At 33.2% G+C, this 18380-nt stretch overlaps 1 protein-coding gene and 1 long non-coding RNA gene across 3 annotated transcripts in view; both read left to right on the top strand.

Annotated features, from left to right (window-relative positions):
• Window positions 1-18380, top strand: part of EcR (Ecdysone receptor) — a 604745-nt gene that overhangs the window by 85297 nt on the left and 501068 nt on the right. The window lies entirely within an intron of this gene.
• LOC143199481 (uncharacterized) lies at window positions 6188-6591 on the top strand. Its single transcript, XR_013006442.1, has 2 exons — window positions 6188-6246; window positions 6298-6591. It is a non-coding gene; the product is annotated as an uncharacterized LOC143199481 (long non-coding RNA).

Below are 18380 nucleotides of genomic sequence, written 5' to 3' on the forward strand. Positions count from 1 at the left end.
TTTTAAACTATGTGAGCAGCTGGTTTTCAATTTTTCTTCTGTAAATCTACTTTATTATTCTGGCAACCAATTAGTCCAAAAGGTTACACTCGAATTATATTCCATTGTTGGCAAATGGGGTATCCATTGTGTACAAAGCTCGCTTTGTTTGCTAACGGTGGAATTTTCGTTATGTTCTTAGCGAAAGCACATATAATGGTAAAATTAAAATTCGTTATATGTTTAGTTATATTATTGATGAATTGATATGAGTTACTGAACAGCTTAGTATAATATTGGATAATTTTTGTATGTATTCATTATTGTAAAAAATATAAAAAGCTTACGAAAACAGTTTTTTTTTAATCTCATAATATGACAAAAACATTGAAAAATTGACAATTTCAAGATATTGGTTTAAATCAAAATGTTTAATATTTATTATGACCATTTTGATGAACTGTATGTATTTTATGCTTATTTTTTTCTATGTTCTGCTTTCTAATGGACCCTAATAATTATACGATCCTGATAGATAGTAGCGTTTGGTCTTTCAATGTTCAAAATCCTTTTCCAAGTTATAAAATCTATGTGATCATTTAACGAAACTAATATTTTTTCAACTGACACCATAGCATACCTTCTTATACCTTCTTAGTGTATTTGTTTTTAATACATTGTTCAAAGATTCTTTAGCTATATTTGTATTGATTCCAAATAACTTTTAAAATATCCATAACAAATAGACAGAATACGTTTACAACCATGATGATATTTCATTCTTACCCTTACTATAATCTTCAAATAAGTTCGGTTCCCATATTATTTAACATAAAATTATATCCCTTGTTCCATAATAATCTACAAAATTAGTGTTATAAATTGATAAGGTTTTACTAATATTGCATACTTTATAACAGGTAAATTAAAAAGTCCCCGGCCTGACACATAGATGGCGCTACTAAAATTAAATCCATATGTTATTTAGTTAGCCCTAACCCTCAAAAGATACGCGTATAAATTTGACAGCTGTCGAATCATTAGTTTGTGAATTATAGCCTTTTGACTAAAGTAACTTTTGTTATTGTGAAACGAATGGATAAAAAAGAATTTCGCGTGTTGATAAAATGTTGCTTTTTGAATGGAAAAAATACAGTCGAAGCAAAAACCTGGCTTGATGCCGAAATTCCGGACACTGCCCCAGTAATATCAACCATCAAGGATTAATATGCTAAGTTTAAACGTGGTAAAATGGGCGCCGAAGACGGTGAACGCAATGGACGCCCAAAAAAGGTTGTTACCGACGAAAACATTACAGAAAAATCAACAAAATGATTTTGAATGACCGTAAATTGAAATTGAATGAAATAGCAGACACTCAAGATATCAACTGAACGTGTACATCATATCATTCACGAATATTTTGGGTGTGGAAAAGGTTTGGGCAAAGTGGGTGCCGCGTGAGCTCACTTTTGACCAAAAACAACGACGAGTTTATGATTAGGAGCAATGTTTGAAGATGATCAAGCTTAATAAACCCTAGTTTTTGCGTTGATATGTGACAATGGATGAAACATGGCTCCATCATTTCACTACGACGTCCAATCGATTGTCATCCCAGTGGACTGTACACGATGAACCTGCTCCAAAGCGTGGAGAAACGCAACAGTCGGCTGGCAGTGTTATGGCGTCTGTATTTTGGGATGCGCATGGAATAATTTTCATTGACTGCCTTGAAAAAGGAAGGACCATCAGTAGCGACTATTACATAGCATTATTGGACCGTTTGAAGAAGGAAATCGCCGAAGAACGGCCGCACTTGAAGAAAAAGAAAGTGCTGCTTCGCCAAGACAACGCAAACTTGTCACAAGTCAGTGATCAGTCTCCAGATCTGACCCCCAGCGACTAGTTTCTGTTCTCACATCTCAAAAGAATGCTCGCTGGGAAGAAATTTTAGTCGAATGAAGAGGTGATCGCTGAAACTGAGGCCTATTTCGAAGCAAAAAACAAATGGTACTACAAAAATGGTATCGAAACGTTAGACGGTCGCTATAATCAGTGTATCACCCTTGACGGAAATTATGTTGAATGAAAAAAACTAATTTTGCCAAAAAAATATGTTTTACTATGTTTGGCCGAGGACTTTTCAATTAACCTGTTACACTTATTTTCGCATTATCTGCCGCTAATTTTGCCTATGAAATAATTATATAACCTCAACAAAATGTAAATACAAAATTAACTTAAAAATGACTTCTAACCACAACTGCGGTAAACAACAAGGTGTATATAGAGAGGGACGCGTAGTTGTGAAATCTCTCAGATTAGATTAGATCAAGCACGCATGTGCAGTTCTAGCCAATCGAAACTTGTATAGGCATAGGTGTATAGGTTTATTAGTGTTGTCTGGGTGGAAAGGGTAGGGGTAGTTGAGCCTAGCTGACAGGACCACCTATATGGGTCGCTGACCATATATATATAAAATATATATATATATATATATATATATATATATTTGGCAAAGAATCCGCGTAAACTATAACAACAAACTTCTGGATGTGTTGTGACGTATGTGTCGTTATTTTGAAGCGCGTTTATGATGTACTTTGAATGAGTTCAAGTTCAAGTTCATGGGAAGGTCGACAAATTTGAATCGCGATGCATTTTAAACAATTTGGCGTAGGCCGCCACTTAAAATTGCATCATAGACTGCAGGCGAACCGCGAATTTTTTCTTCAGGTCTATATTTAATGGGTGGCTCGATTCACAGATAAAGGTCAAGCGAGGCGACTGGGCATGAGTAAGCTCTATATATAACTGCAACGGAAAAAAATGCAATTTCACTTGAAACCGACCGGTCTATCGGGAGACGTAATGGCGGCACTTTTATTGATATCGATGTTGCGAGTGTTTTTTTACACCAAACGTCAATGTTTTTGTCGGAGATATAGACATGGGATACCTGTTGAATTTTAAAGTCACTCCAATTAGGGATATCGACCGCCTGGACAAATATTGATATTAGATTTCGATATTTCTAACAATATAACAAGTCAATTGAAATGTCCCCGGCCTACCATTGTAAAACAAATTTTTTTGACAAAATTAGTTTTTTTTATTCAACATAATTCCCTTCAAGGGATCGATACCATTTTTGTAGTACGATTTGTCCGTTGCTTCAAAATAAGCCTCAGTTTCGGCGATCACCTCTGCATTCGACGAAAATTTCGTCCCAGCGAGTATTCTTTTGAGATCTGAGAATAGGAAATGGTCACTAGGGGCCAGATCTGGAGAATACGGTGGACGAGGAAGCAATTGGAAGACTAATTCGTTGATTTTTGCAATCGTTTTCACTGACTTGTGACACGGTGCATTGTCTTGACGAAACAGCACTTTATTTTTCTTCAAATGCGGACATTTTTCGCTGTTTTTGTCCTTCAAGCGGTACAATAACATTATGTAATAGTCGCTGTTGATGGTCCGTCCTTTTTCAAGGTAGTCAATGACAATTATTTCATGCGCATCCCAAAATACAGACTTCATAACATTGCCAGCCGACTGTTGCATTTCTCCACGTTTTGGAGCGGGTCCATCTTGTGCAGTCCACTCGGATGTCGATTGGCCTTCGGAGTGAAATGATGGAGCCATGTTTTTTCCATTGTCACATATCGACGCAACACTGCTGACATCGGACAAAACAAATATCGATATTGTCCAAACAATTAAAATTGTAACGAGGTTCTTAATAACCCCTTAAAATTAAATGCCAAAATGCATCAAGCTTTAAAATAAAACACAATTTACAAATATTTTTAAAAAACAATTAAAAGGTTTTTAATATATTTAAGGAATATCCTTAATTTTCGTTTTAGGAAAAATGTTTTATGTTAAATATCGACTAACAAATATATCGATTTATAGTCCAAAAATATGGATATTTTTTGAAGTAATAATGATTTTATCCAATCATAATCGATATTTTTTCGGCGTCCCTAACTCCTATCAAGTTTTTGATAGAGCCATAAGATTTTCTTTAATGAACTGAGAAGGTATATCTTGTATAATGTATTAGTGTAATATCTAATGTAAGATATAATTAATTTAAAAAAAGTAGATTCGATTAACGAGTTAGCCAGTCGAACATACACATTATCATCGTGATCAAGACTTCTTTTTCAACATCACTTTCTTTAACGTCAATGCGGGGTTTGAAACCGTTTCTCAAGCTTCTCCGTACGTTTACCACGATCTTTTGTTTCAACAATGATTCGGTTTCATTTCGTTTCAGCAATTATTCACAAACGGACGCCTTTCCATTAAACAGTTCACTGTTGATGAATTTTGCATCCGAGTATCAAGTTTTTCTGGTATTCTGTCTTTTATAAATGACTTGAAACAATGAAAAAATTGATATGAAACATGTTGGTCTATCTCGATATTTTTAACAATTCTGTCGACTCCATTGCTCGTCTTCACTTAATCGCTCATTACTATAAACATCACACAATATTCGATAAGGCTGCACTGCATTTTTTCCTCTTTGGTAGTAAAAAAGTAAAATATGGCAAAAATATCCTTCTGGAATCTCTATTTTCAAACCACAATAATTTTTTAACCAAGTAAATAAAAGCACTACCATTATAATAGACTGTTTCCTTTCAAACGCACTATTCCATGGCACAATTAAATATGTATTACTGGAATTACTATTAGTTCCATTAGATATGTGTGTTGTTTTAAAGTTATCGATTAAAAAAAATCGAAATTATTTTTTAAAACAATTTTAAAGGCTACGGAAAGGGTAAATGTGTTTGTGAGTTTGCTTCTTAAAATAAAGCAATTTGTAAGTGGGTCAATTCGTTTTTAAGTGGTCGTGCAGGCCTTGAAGACGTCTACGCGAAGAACATTCGAAAACCGCACCAACAACGAAAATCGTTAGCAAACATACAGCGAATGGTTTTTGAATATCATCGACTAGGAAACATGTAGCAAGAGCTCTGGCGTTTCGTTAGAAAGACTGAGCAATGCTTTAACTTTAACTCCAAAATGCTGTATGCGGTATGGCTGCGATTTTCACTAATAATAAAACATAAACACAATCTAAACATAATTGCAATATTAATTATTACTTATGTAGAAATGTTCGTCGGGTCGATGAGTCGGTCGAAATGTGTGGCTGCCGCTGCCATTATTTGTCAGAACACTCACTACTATTTTTGGAAGGAATTTGCACGAGAACTGAAAACATTGGTTGAAGAAATACTGTTTATTTTAATATTAAATTATACATATGGTCGACGGGAGAATTGACAGGATATTAGGTTAAGGTAAAGGACGTACGGTAGTGCTGTGGAAATGCTACTGTTACAAGGGGATAGAGAAATAAAAGGGAACGAGACGTTGTCGTGCTGTTCTTTTATAGCCTGGAACTGCATGGTACCAATCTACCTACGTTGCCAACCTTTGTACTTGTTGATGAATTCGTGGTGGCCTAAAGGGTCGTGGCGGTCGCCACATAACTCCCCTCCTAGTGGAACTGCCGTGGAACGTACCTCTATGTGGCGCAAGTTCCGGAGTGCACCCGCAATCACGCAAACAAACACCCGGGGACTGCTGATGAGATGGGGATCCCAACCTGAGCGAGGAGTTTTACGGGATCAGCTGCCATCGGAGTTGTAGCAGGACGTCGTTTGTCTTGTGGCGTTTAGCTTTGTTTGAGGGTACATATAAGTGTGTTACGTGTCCCGTTTCGTGATGTGAGGGAGTTCATGTGTTGATCGTATACATGAAGGGCTTCTGTGGTTTTCGTCCATCAGGCTAGCCTCGTGGGATGTCGTCGACAATGTGATGTTGATGGGTTCCGTTCCTCGTGCTATCCTTCCATGCACGTATCAAGCACCTGTCGAGTTGCTTATGTTGAACTGATTTACCTGTTAGGCACTTTGATCACGCCAGGATGACCAATTGTAGGTATGTTCGTTGGGTCGGTCAGTCGGTCGAAATGTGCGGCTGCCGCTGCGATTATTTGTCAGAACACTCACTACTATTTTTGGAAGGAATTTGCACGAGAACTGAAAACATTGGTTGAAGAAATACTGTTTATTTTAATATTAAATTATACATATGGTCGACGGGAGAATTGACAGGATATTAGGATAGGTAGAGGAAGTACGGTAGCGCTGTGGAAGTGGTACTATTACAAGGGGATAGAGAAAAAAAGGGAACGAGACGTCGTCGTGATGGTCTTTTATAGCCTGGAACCGCATGGTACCAATCCACCGGCGTTACCAACCTTTGTACTTATTGATGAATTCGTAGTGGCCTAAAGGGTCGTGGCGGTCGCCACATAACTCCCCTCCTAGTGGAACTGCCGTGGAACGTACCTCTATGTGGCGCAAGTTCCGGAGTGCACCCGCAATCACGCAAACAAACACCCGGGGACTGCTGATGAGATGGGGATCCCAACCTGAGCGAGGAGTTTTACGGGATCAGCTGCCATCGGAGTTGTAGCAGGACGTCGTTTGTCTTGTGGCGTTTAGCTTTGTTTGAGGGTACATATAAGTGTGTTACGTGTCCCGTTTCGTGATGTGAGGGAGTTCATGTGTTGATCGTATACATGAAGGGCTTCTGTGGTTTTCGTCCATCAGGCTAGTCTCGTGGGATGTCGTCGACAATGTGATGTTGATGGGTTCCGTTCCTCGTGCTATCCTTCCATGCACGTATCAAGCACCTGTCGAGTGGCTTATGTTGAACTGATTTACCTGTTAGGCACTTTGATCACGCCAGGATGACCAATTGTAGGTATGTTCGTTGGGTCGGTCAGTCGGTCGAAATGTGCGGCTGCCGCTGCGATTATTTGTCAGAACACTCACTACTATTTTTGGAAGGAATTTGCACGAGAACTGAAAACATTGGTTGAAGAAATACTGTTTATTTTAATATTAAATTATACATGTGGTCGGCGGGAGAATTGACAGAATATTAGGTTAGGTAGAGGAAGTACGGTAGCGCTGTGGAAGTGGTACTATTACAAGGGGATAGAGAAAAGAAAAGGGAACGAGACATCGTCGTGTATAATATTATACATATATATATATATATATATATATATATATATATATATATATATATATATATATATATATATATATATATATATATATATATATATATATATGTATAATATAGACTTGGTATTATCTAATGTTATTTAATATTATTGCTCTAATATTATTTATAGAATGTCCAGAAACCAAATTTCAATATGTAATTCGTTATAACCTATCTCAAAGCAAAATCTTCCTCTTGCACACTATCGTACTTTTCACCTGAAAGAGGTCTCCAGTCAATACGTCATTATTTCTACACAACAATAATTTATTTACCTATGGTTCTATAAAAATATATATTCTTTTTTTCCTTGTTTGTTTCAGTCTTCCACCTTCAGAGTAGTAGTCACTAGATCGTTAGAGGTCATTGATGACTAATGTTATATGTTTTGTTTGTTCCATTCAGGTCAACTCTTATTAGTAAATTTAATCTTTTCAAAGCATCGTTCTCAACTATTCTTGCACCCTACAACATTCTATATAATATTTTATATTATTCTAATTTAACTTTCAGCTTTGAAACAGGAAGTACAAGAAACTTTATATATAATCGAAAAATTACGTAAAATTTAAAAGTAAAGTCTAATTTTTATTAGTTACTGCAGTTTTTGCTACTATTTTTGATGGACAAACCCCAGTAGTGAATCGACTACTGAACTGATTATCTTTTAATTGACGTAGTCTATATTTATTAACCTAAAACGAATGGATAGTTAATTACAACAAAATGGGTATAAATGTTATAATTACCTTTAATATTATTTCTAATACATATTAATTATGTATATTATATTTCTCATATTATTATTTATATTTATATTTATTTATTTTTATATTATTTATATTTATATATATTATTTTCTCATATTATTTCTCTCATACCCTTTGTGACGTTTTTAATTGAACAAAAAGAATAGTTTTTTTTTGCTTCTTGTTATCGTGTTCAAATTTGCAGCTATATCAGGGTGAAATGTTGGCATATATTGACTTCTATTTGATGTCCTTGTTTTGCTATAAGTTTGACGGTTAATAGTTTCACCGTAAACAAAATTGATGTTGATTGTAATTGTAATTGATGTTACATTCCGTACTTACCTTTGTTTTTCCATATTTTAAAACCAATGGAGGTATAATACCAAGAATAACACAAAAATTTAATTATTATTGTTATAAACTTGTTAATGCATCACAAAATCTAAATATTCTAGGTTATTTGTTTTCATTTGATCAATAGGGAAAGAGAGAGCGCAATATAGTAGATGCTCTAATTCCATCAATCCCTATAGTTTAGGCTGTTCGTTCTCGGGGCCGTTCCAGGTAGTTTTTTAGTCAGTCATTCATAGTATTTGAAACTGTAAGGAAGGTTTTGGTATAACCGCGGTGCTGTTTTGTTAATGTAACTTATTTTATTTCTAAATATATCAGTTGTTATTGTAAAGATATATTGTAGGTTAGTCAGAAGCGACTAGTAACATTGTAATCATAGAGTATATATAGAGGTTTTACTTAAATAGGCGAAATCGAGGAAATATTTTGCGTGGTCCAACCAATGCTGACTCTGAGACCACTTTTTTTATTTGTTCATTTGAATTTCCTTACCAAAGCATTTGATTGGCCAATTTCTTTAACCCGATTGTTTGCTTCTATAGTTCATTTAGGAGGCCATTTTTGTGTGCCTGATATTGAGTACGTTTAGCAGTTTTGTGCCTTAATTTTAATCACTATTATTACATTATAATGTATCTTCATTCTGAAAAGTGTTGAGTATTCAGTATATATGCGGAAATAAAAAAAAACCAGACATCGTCTTCCTAGGAAGAAACAAACCAAGTTAGCTAGATTAAGGATGTGTATGTGATTTAGCATTGCGTTTATCTAGTACGTATACAATTAGTTGTAGAGAGGATTTGTATTCATTCAAAATTACATTGAAGGTAAATGTGATTATACTATATGAAAAGTTTTTGTTACCTTTTAAAAAGTTGCTTGTGAAGTGCCATTTATTAAAAACTTAATTATTGGAAACTTTATTACTTGAAACAAATGTATATTGCAATTTGGGATTAAGGCTGCTTAACCGAGATAACCTTTTCAACAAAGATTTAAAAAAATACATCTATACAAAATAAAATTATACAATTTGTAGATCAACAAGATGAGCTTGATTTTATAGACAAGAGGTTGCTTTATTATATTGTTAATAGATCCTTAAGCTGCCTCTTTAACTTTTCGATTTTACCATAATAAGAGAGCACTGTGGTAATTTTGATATATATCATACATTTTAATTTTTTGTCGCCATTTTTTAAAGTATTACTTTTTGGTATGTTTTCTCCATTATGACGTATATCATACAATTTGACGGTTTTAATGATCCATTCCACAATTTTCGCAATAACATTGTATAAATAATTATAACTTGTCTCAATTATTATCTCTCATATTATTTTAATTGATAGCTCGAAATAAATATGAAAAAGGGAAAAAGCGCTCGAGATAATTTACATATATAAGACCATTATATTATATGGCATTTTGTATTCCTCTATGATTGTAATAAACAAATTCGAAATAAACATGACTAAGTCAAATTAGTTATAAATTTGTAAATAAAATCGATGGACAGACAAATATGTCCATATTTGTGGAAATTTCCCGTGTCATGGATGCAGATTTTCCGCGAACTTATCTGTATCTCTAGAACTGTTACTGTATTTCTTCACGAATATAGCAAATTCCTCAAGAGGGACTGTTAAACTTTTAATCCCACGTAAAATATGTATAATATTCACGTACCGATTTTATTCCTTCAAAGAAATATTACCTTTTCCACTATCTTAATATTACATTGTAATCTAATCATTTGCAATGTTAAAATAGCGTCTATGTTTTCTCCAGCTAGGCTGAATTGAAAAATAAACTGATTTTGCCATATATTTAGACTAGATAACTGTAAAACTAGGTCAAGAGTTCGTTGACTTCTTGACACATTTTATAACACAAAGATAACAGCACTGTCCTTGAATGTTTTCATTCATAATACAGTGGTGCTTAGAGGTCTTGTTTATGTTATTGTAAATAGTGAGGAAATGGTTATTATACCAGGGTTATTTTTTTAGGGTTGGTTATATGACTCGGTGAATATAGGTAGAAAGCAATCAAGAACATAGATATAACAATAGATGAAAAGATATACCTGTGGTGTATTTAACTGAAGACGAAGCTTGGGCAGTCGATGGTGGCCCAGATAGTCACCCAGATTAACGTTTCTTGGTTGCCAGATATTCGTTATTGTGTAGTAGTTCGCGCTGCTGACACCCCGCCTGTGTTCAACACCTAGGATAATAGTTCTGGGTATTTTGTAGGCCGTTATACTAACATGTAATATTCGACATGTCTCAACGTCGCTATATATAATCGTTTTTATAATTTTATGTTTACCATGACCAATCTTGTTCATTTTGTCATGCCTTGTTACATATTACGGATACTTGAGCTTCGTTACTGATTCCAATTATATTAGTTGTTGTTTTTTTATAGTAATTGTTTGCTTCGAATGAAGTAGCTCATAGCGGATCACTTTGAATTGTGTGAGACTTTTCTTCTACTTCGGTAGGTATTTGATGCAAGATATTCTTGGAACAGTACATCGCACACAAAATCAGCGTTTGATGCCTCTTAGTTTCATACGGGACACAATCTCCTTGACGTTGAGCTTTGGCGTCCACTCTAAAGTCTAAATCAAGGAATCTTCGACTAACAGAAATAACGAACTATTGTAAAGTATTATTCGTATAAGAAACCATGCAACGATCAGAAAAGCAATAAGAATTATACCAAGCAAACGTAACGATTTACAGCATCGTAAATAAGCGAAATAAGAATTAAAACGACTTAAACAAGATCTAATTAGAACGAATGTTTCTACATAATTAACAGAACTAAATGTAAAGGGGTCATTTAATTAAGCTACATCAGCGTTTTAATTGAAGAAAAAAGTCGACATAATTGCAATTACTTGATCCTATATGGATGTGGTATAGCGTGCAGAGAAGAACCATTATTCGATCGTTATGTATAGAAGCACGGAAAGTAAAAAAATCACAGAGCAGTGATTTCGACTAAAAATACGTTTAAAACTAATTATTTTTAGCAGCTCGTAATACACTTTATTTTGCTGATCCTATGGTTGGACAGTAAGTCTATAGGCTGCTAACTCATGAATGTATGCGTTTTCCGTTTCCAGTCACAATACGCCACAGATAACCCTTTTTTTATTGCCTGGGAAGCATGTCAAATTCTCCTAATTGGGGGAAAATTGCTTCCCTTGTTGCCATTGAAGGCATTACAGTATCTGTATTTAGCAGCAAGGATATTACCGTTTCTATTAAGGTAAATACTTATGCTATTCATGCCTTTTTTTCTCCAATTTTCTATTGGCTACGACTGCACATCGCACTTGTTCTATTGTAACTTGACAGTTTTCACAACCCGCGTCCTTCTCTACCACCCCTTTCGTACCACAGTCTTTGTTGTGGTTATATGTCATTTTTAGGTTAATTTTGTATTTACATTTTGTTGAGGTAATATAATTATTTCATAGGCAAAATTAGTAGCAGATAATGCGAAAATAAATATATAAGGTATGAATTGTTAATAAAATATTATCATTTTATAACACTAATTTTATAGATTGTTATGGAACAAAGGATATCTTAAATAATATGGAAACAGAACTTATTTTAAGATTATTGTAAACATATCTTCTGAAATCTGAGAAAAATATTATTATTGAAGAATTAAAATCTGGTGTAACAACAGATAGAATTTTGTCAGACTTAAGACAATAGATACCCCTCAAATGCAGAGGATAAATATCATTAATAAAGATCATCTATCCTATTTAATGAAAAAACACAACATCAGTTCAATTAGAAGACCTAATAAAATGATCGCTGTTGATTTAAAAATAAAAGAATGGAATGTAAATAGGAAAATTTTGCATTGTTTTATAAACGAGAAGGTAATATTAATATACATTTGTCTTATAATTGTGCTTTATGTGAGTATGGTTTTTGTTATAGGTGAAATGCATAGTATTCTAAAAAAAGATTTTTCTGTGGGTTTTATGAACAGAATAATGGAAGAAAACTGAAATGTTTATGTATGTCTGTAGCTGTCCAGAATATACGATAAAGAATACTCTATACAAGCACGTGCATTTCATACGTTTGTATGAGGAGTAAATGGGCACTAATTATTTTGCAGATACTGTAGCAAGTACTCTAGGAGATTAAATCGTAGGACAAAGAAGAAGAACTAGAAGAACTAGAAGAATCTTACAAGAATAATATATACAGGGAGAAGCGGAAGAACCAATGATAGAAAATGACTTTGACAATAGGGTTTACAGTATAATTAACACTTTGAAATCAATCGATCAACAATCACTAAACCAAATATTTAAGAAGATAGAGGTTATGCTTCATATATTACAAAAGAAAAAGTGATTTAAAAGGAAAGCTAAAGAAGGAAACACAACAATACTTTCCAGCACCCAAATGTAAAACAGTGAATATGTCTTACTAAAAGTGCAATGTATTATTTCATTGTTTTTCTTATTTTTAGCAGTAAATATCAGTCAGGAATATTAATGAATACTTGGAAAGGTGTATTACGCCTACAGGGGACACCATCATAGAATAAAAAAAACGCGCCTGGAATTCTACCTCATAGTTGGTGTGGAGAAGAGTTCAATCAAAATATAATAAAAAGGTATACAAGCGAATAACCAGCTGTCTTTTTTGTTAGGTTTCCTTTAATATATATTCTTCCTTTTGTAATATTTTGTCATTATTTATCTGCTCCAAGGAGTTATATAAACTGAAAGAAATAATAAATCACAAAGCTTCAAATACTATGTTATCAATTTAGTCCAACCACTTTCTATTAAATACACCTTATATTTATGCTATGTTGAAAATTCATGATACTTCGTTAGCTTCGTTATAGCTTTTTTCTTCTTTTGATATATGTGTAAAATCAGAAAGATATAAGTATAATAGCAAATAGACGGAAAACGTATACAAATATGACCATATTTCATTCTTACCTTTACTATAATCTTCAAATAAGTTCTGTTTCCATATTATTTAAGATACACCTACTGTGTCTACTACCCTGTCCCCGACATTATCAGGGGGATGGACTATCTATGATATTGGATGGAGGTACCTATCAAAAAGGGCAGGGACTGTATCCAACAATATCTATGATGATATGTCAAAACCCCCGCATTTTGCCCGTTGCGTAATGCCAATTTGCAATCTGTGAGGAATCCCATGAATTCAAGTTGGCAACGCTGCTGCCATTCAACGAAATCTCGGTATTGATCTTTCCCATCGGATGCAAACGTCTAGAAACAGTTGATTCATCTGCTGATAAGCTGTCTGAATGTTCTTTAAGAGTTTCCCCTGAATTTTTGTCGAATAAGTTTTGCAATTCATTGTCTTCGATTTTTTTTGTTACTCCCAGGTTCGTTGAAACTAAAATCGAGATTAGATAAGTTTCTGAAAATGCAATTTTGAGCGTTCCATCATTAGCGTACATTGAATAGTCAAATAATGCTAAATAGAAATTAGTTGATATACAAACTGTTGAAGCCTTTTGATTATGTAATGTCGATACTTCTCATTGCAGAAAATACTCAAACAATCCGATGTAATTTACAATTTAAAAACATTACAAGATAAATTACATCTTGTGTAACGCTTACTTTTTAGAACTCCCGAGAATTTCAGTCCATTAGTGATATCCAAAACCGTTGTTTTACATCGAAAATACCATTCCGGATCCATTGTCAAAATAAACAAACGCGTGAAAAACGATTTCCAACCCAGTTCGAACTAGTGGAATGCGAAATAATGTTTGTGTAATCGATTCCCATAAAAGTGGATTATGTTTCAAGAGTAATTAATGGAGTCTAGTTACTATTGTTACTGTGTAGTTGACATATCAATTCTTTCAAGTTAATATTATATGAATCCATACATATCAAAAGCCAATATAAAATTTTTAATACAAACATAATTTTCCATTAATCAAGATCTCGATTGTCCTTTTCCGTGATCTCTTTTTGTTTTCGCAACTACTACAGTTCAATAGTTAGTTAAGAGAGACTTTTTAGAAGCCAAAGCAGTGATTTCTTCCCCAATTTGGGCTTTCTCTTTTCCTTTCTTCTCAAAGTTGGTTTAACAATCTCTTCTTTCGGTTATCCTTGATCAGTTCTCTTCAGTTGATTAATCTTTCTTGATTTTTCTCATACATATAAGTAAATTTTTAAGATGTTTCTTATTTTTCAGAATTTTTATTCTTTTCTTCCACAGCGCTTCCCATTATTTTAAATATTGTTTATGTCTATCTATAGTTGTTTCATAATTTTCATTATTTTGTTTCTTAGTGCTACTTTCTAACGTTTCTTGAAAAAGTTCTCTTATAATTAACTTAAAATATTATAATTTTTTTTGGTACCTGTTTCTTTCTAGTTCTTGTATGCTTTTTTCCTTTATAATATTTTTCCTCATCCCTATTTAGTTGCTTTGCTTTCTCAATTGATTTAGCTTCCATTAAGGATTAGAGGGTTTCAATCAATTCATGAAATATTATCATAGTTGAACATCAAATTATTGCTGACTTCCTTCTCACATAATATCGTATTGTTATATGAAAAATTTTGATATGTTTTTTTTTAAAATGTTTTAATGGATCCATAAAACCTGAAGGGTTGCAGTATTTTTATTGAAGTTATTTTAAATAAATATTATCTATTGTTTTAAGTTTTATCTTAGTGTTAATTCATTGATTCAAAAATGTTGTTATTATGTAATGTTTATGTTTTTAACAACAAAATGTATGAGCATTTTTACTTGTATAGATAAGAACCATCCCTATTCGATAGTTAACTTAAATATAATTAATATCAATAAAGTTAATTTAAATATAAAGTAATACTAATAATTTTATATTCTACTATATATATATATATATATATTATATATAGGTATATAGGTATATAGGTATTAAGCTAAATTGTATATATATATATATATATATATATATATATACAATTTAGCTTAATACCTACCTAATGCTTTTTGTCTATTTACAATATTATTTTAACTAGAACCAAGTGCGGTTGAATCAGTTTGAAGTAGGTGCCGAGCCCAAAAAATACAAAAATAATAATACAACTTTCAAAGTGATCAATTGGTAGTAGTTAAAATACTAATATAAATAGATAAATAGGTTTAGATAAGTATTAAGCTAAATTGTGTGTATATAGTAGAATATAAAATACGTGTAGTACGTACTTTCATTTAGTTATTAGAACGATTATTAAAAATCTAAGTTTGAATATTTTTTACTTTTTAGTGAGTTCCTTATTTATTATTTAAAGTCGGTTAAATGTTTTGAAAATATTTTATTTTTAATTTATCTCAGTGTTCGTTTGTGATTATTTTTTGTTAAGAGTATAAAATGATGAGGATCAACCTAACCATGCCAGTAACCAAGCCGTATAAGACCGGATATCCTGTAGGATGGTCGCAAAGTTGGTCACTCGTCAGTTAGAAGACGTCATGTTGAGGAATGTTCAGGAATAGGTTCAGTCCACATAAACAATAACAAAATGTAATAAATTTATTTTATACCTAGAGTGACCTATTACTTATAAGAATAAAGGAAGTTTTTTGAAAATATTTTTGAACTAATTTTACTGATACATATATTTTTGTAATTTTCTGGGTTTCTGATTATATTTTTTCCAAGGTATACATAACCATAACGTTATTAATTTATACCATCGTATTATGATTTCTATTATGCCATTCACGATGTCTTCAATTATTTGCCATTGTCCAAATTAAATTTATGTTGCGATTATCAGTCGTTAATAATGCAGATGACCTTGTGATGACGTCAATAATAAATTTAACCATAGGTTACTATAATGATAATATATGTTAATATGTGTCAATATGTTTTTTTTTATTATCAACATAACAGTTTTTTTTAGAATATTTACTTTAAAAAATTTCTCTTCATTTTCTTGACAAATTGGTGTATTTTAACTAAATCAGTTTTAAGTTGGAAAACCTGGGAAAAAAATAAGATAAAAGAAACATATTTATGTATAAAACAAAATAGTTTTAGTAATTTTATTGCATTGACAAGTTCACTGGTTTAATTATTTTAAAGTTAATGTATTGGTTAAATAGTAGATAAAATATTAGCGAAAATAGATATCATATATCATAATATGTTTATATGTTGACCTTTTCTATGTATTTAGATTTAATACTTCTTCATACCTTTCATTTATCAAAAATAAAAAATTGAAGGCACCATTTACAAGCTTTGTGAAAAAAGAGGCTTGGGATAAGTCTCCAAGCAAATATACGAACGTTATTACTGCACTCCCTACATTCCCTGAGAGGAAGAGAGCTGCCACTATTACTGGAGTTTTACTGGAGTTGTTTGTCGTTAATTGGATTGAAATTAAAATTAATAATAAAAAACACCTTGAGGCAAATGGTATTGGCAAATGTGGAAAAAAAAAGGATCACCACACCTCGTACTGATCGAAAAATCAGAAACATCTACCTCGAATTCAGAGAGGATAATGTGGAGGCTGTTGGTAAGACTCTAGGAGGACGAGGGCCTTCCAAAAAACCATGCTTAAACGACAGCATGAAAAAGAAACAACTCGAATGGGCGAGACAACATCGAAATATTCCTGTTGCAGACTGGAGTCGAATAAGTATAAAGCCAAAGGCATAGGACGCCTATACATTGCAGAAAGGGCAATGAAATAATACCAATACAAGCGAGTACTAGAAATTGCTGTACATGAATGGAAGCAAAGAGATTGGTTTATCATAAAGCCAATTTGGACTTATCGAGTGCGAATATTGCGGTTGCACTAAACCATCGAACCAACTAGTAATCCAACGCACCCAAAACAAAGTTCTACGATTGCTTACCAATGCTTATGGCAACTTAACCAACGTAGAGCTGTATGATGACCTCGGAATCAAATATATACACGAAGAGATCGAAGATTTTGCCTTAAAATATGAAATAAGGTTGCTAAATCACAGCAATGTATAAGCAATACAGCTACAGCTAACAACACGCAGGAAATCAAAAGATTGAAGCGTACCAAAACACACGATCTTGTTTAAGGTGTTCTTGACTTTAGCTTTGGTAGATTAGTTTTATTTTAATTTGGGAAATACTTACTGATTTATTAATCCCTTACTCGCCTTGCTTGTGTATTGGCGCAAGTCCGACAGATTAACAGTAACAAATTAATTTGTAGATAAATATTGTACTAAGCATATCTAATTTATAAATATACACAATAGTGACACACGAGTTTTTTGCAAAAATATTCGCGACGTTGAGATATGGCAACGTGGGTCACAAAACGACAGCGGACGTCGACTCAAGCTTTTCTTTTACTGTTAACATTCGCCGTCTATGGAATCTTAATGAGGCACCGACGAAGTCAGTACGTTATGGCCAGTTTTTATGTCTTTGGGGGACTTAGATTTATATCTCGGCTTTCTTACTTTCGATTGACGATCCAAGGACGACCTCCGAATGAATTTCAGCGAAGATAATGTTGGCGTTAACTGCTGAAAAAATTGCTTTTATTGATTGGCCGTACTTGTTTGGTAAAAGCCAATCAGCTTTATCGTATTGCCTGCGTACGAATAGACATTTTTTCTCTGTTTTTTTTTTCGGGCAAAGGCGGCGTTTAGGTAATTTAAATCGTAAATGGTAACGAGGATATTATTTAAAGTAATTAAGGACCACAGTGGCAAAAGAAGGATTGTCAATCTTGAATTGTTTTGTTAAATTAAGTGTGGAACATCGTACTACTTTTATGTTATGGGTGCACACAACCCAGTCTGTCGCGTTTATTTTATATGGTACAAGACATTTTGATTTTGATTATTTCTTGTCTTTTCTGTTCACATTCCCTGCGTCTGGTGGTTTATGTTATGCCCTGTATAGCTACGCTAGTTTTTTCCCATAACTATTTTTTGTAACTGAAATTCTAGTGAAATTTTTAACAAAAAAAAACAGTATTCATATTGAAACAACGGTTCCAAAATAAGGTGTTGCCTGCCATTGTTGATGCTCCGTACTATATTTCAAATAAAGTGATACAACGCGATATTCCTCTAGAACCTATAACGAGTGTAATTCAACGTGTTTGTGTGAAGT

Source organism: Rhynchophorus ferrugineus, unplaced genomic scaffold (genome assembly GCF_030347505.1).
Source record: "Rhynchophorus ferrugineus isolate W39M unplaced genomic scaffold, kcgeb_rfMv2 rfM7, whole genome shotgun sequence".
In the NCBI taxonomy this organism is placed as follows: Eukaryota; Metazoa; Arthropoda; class Insecta; order Coleoptera; family Curculionidae; genus Rhynchophorus; species Rhynchophorus ferrugineus.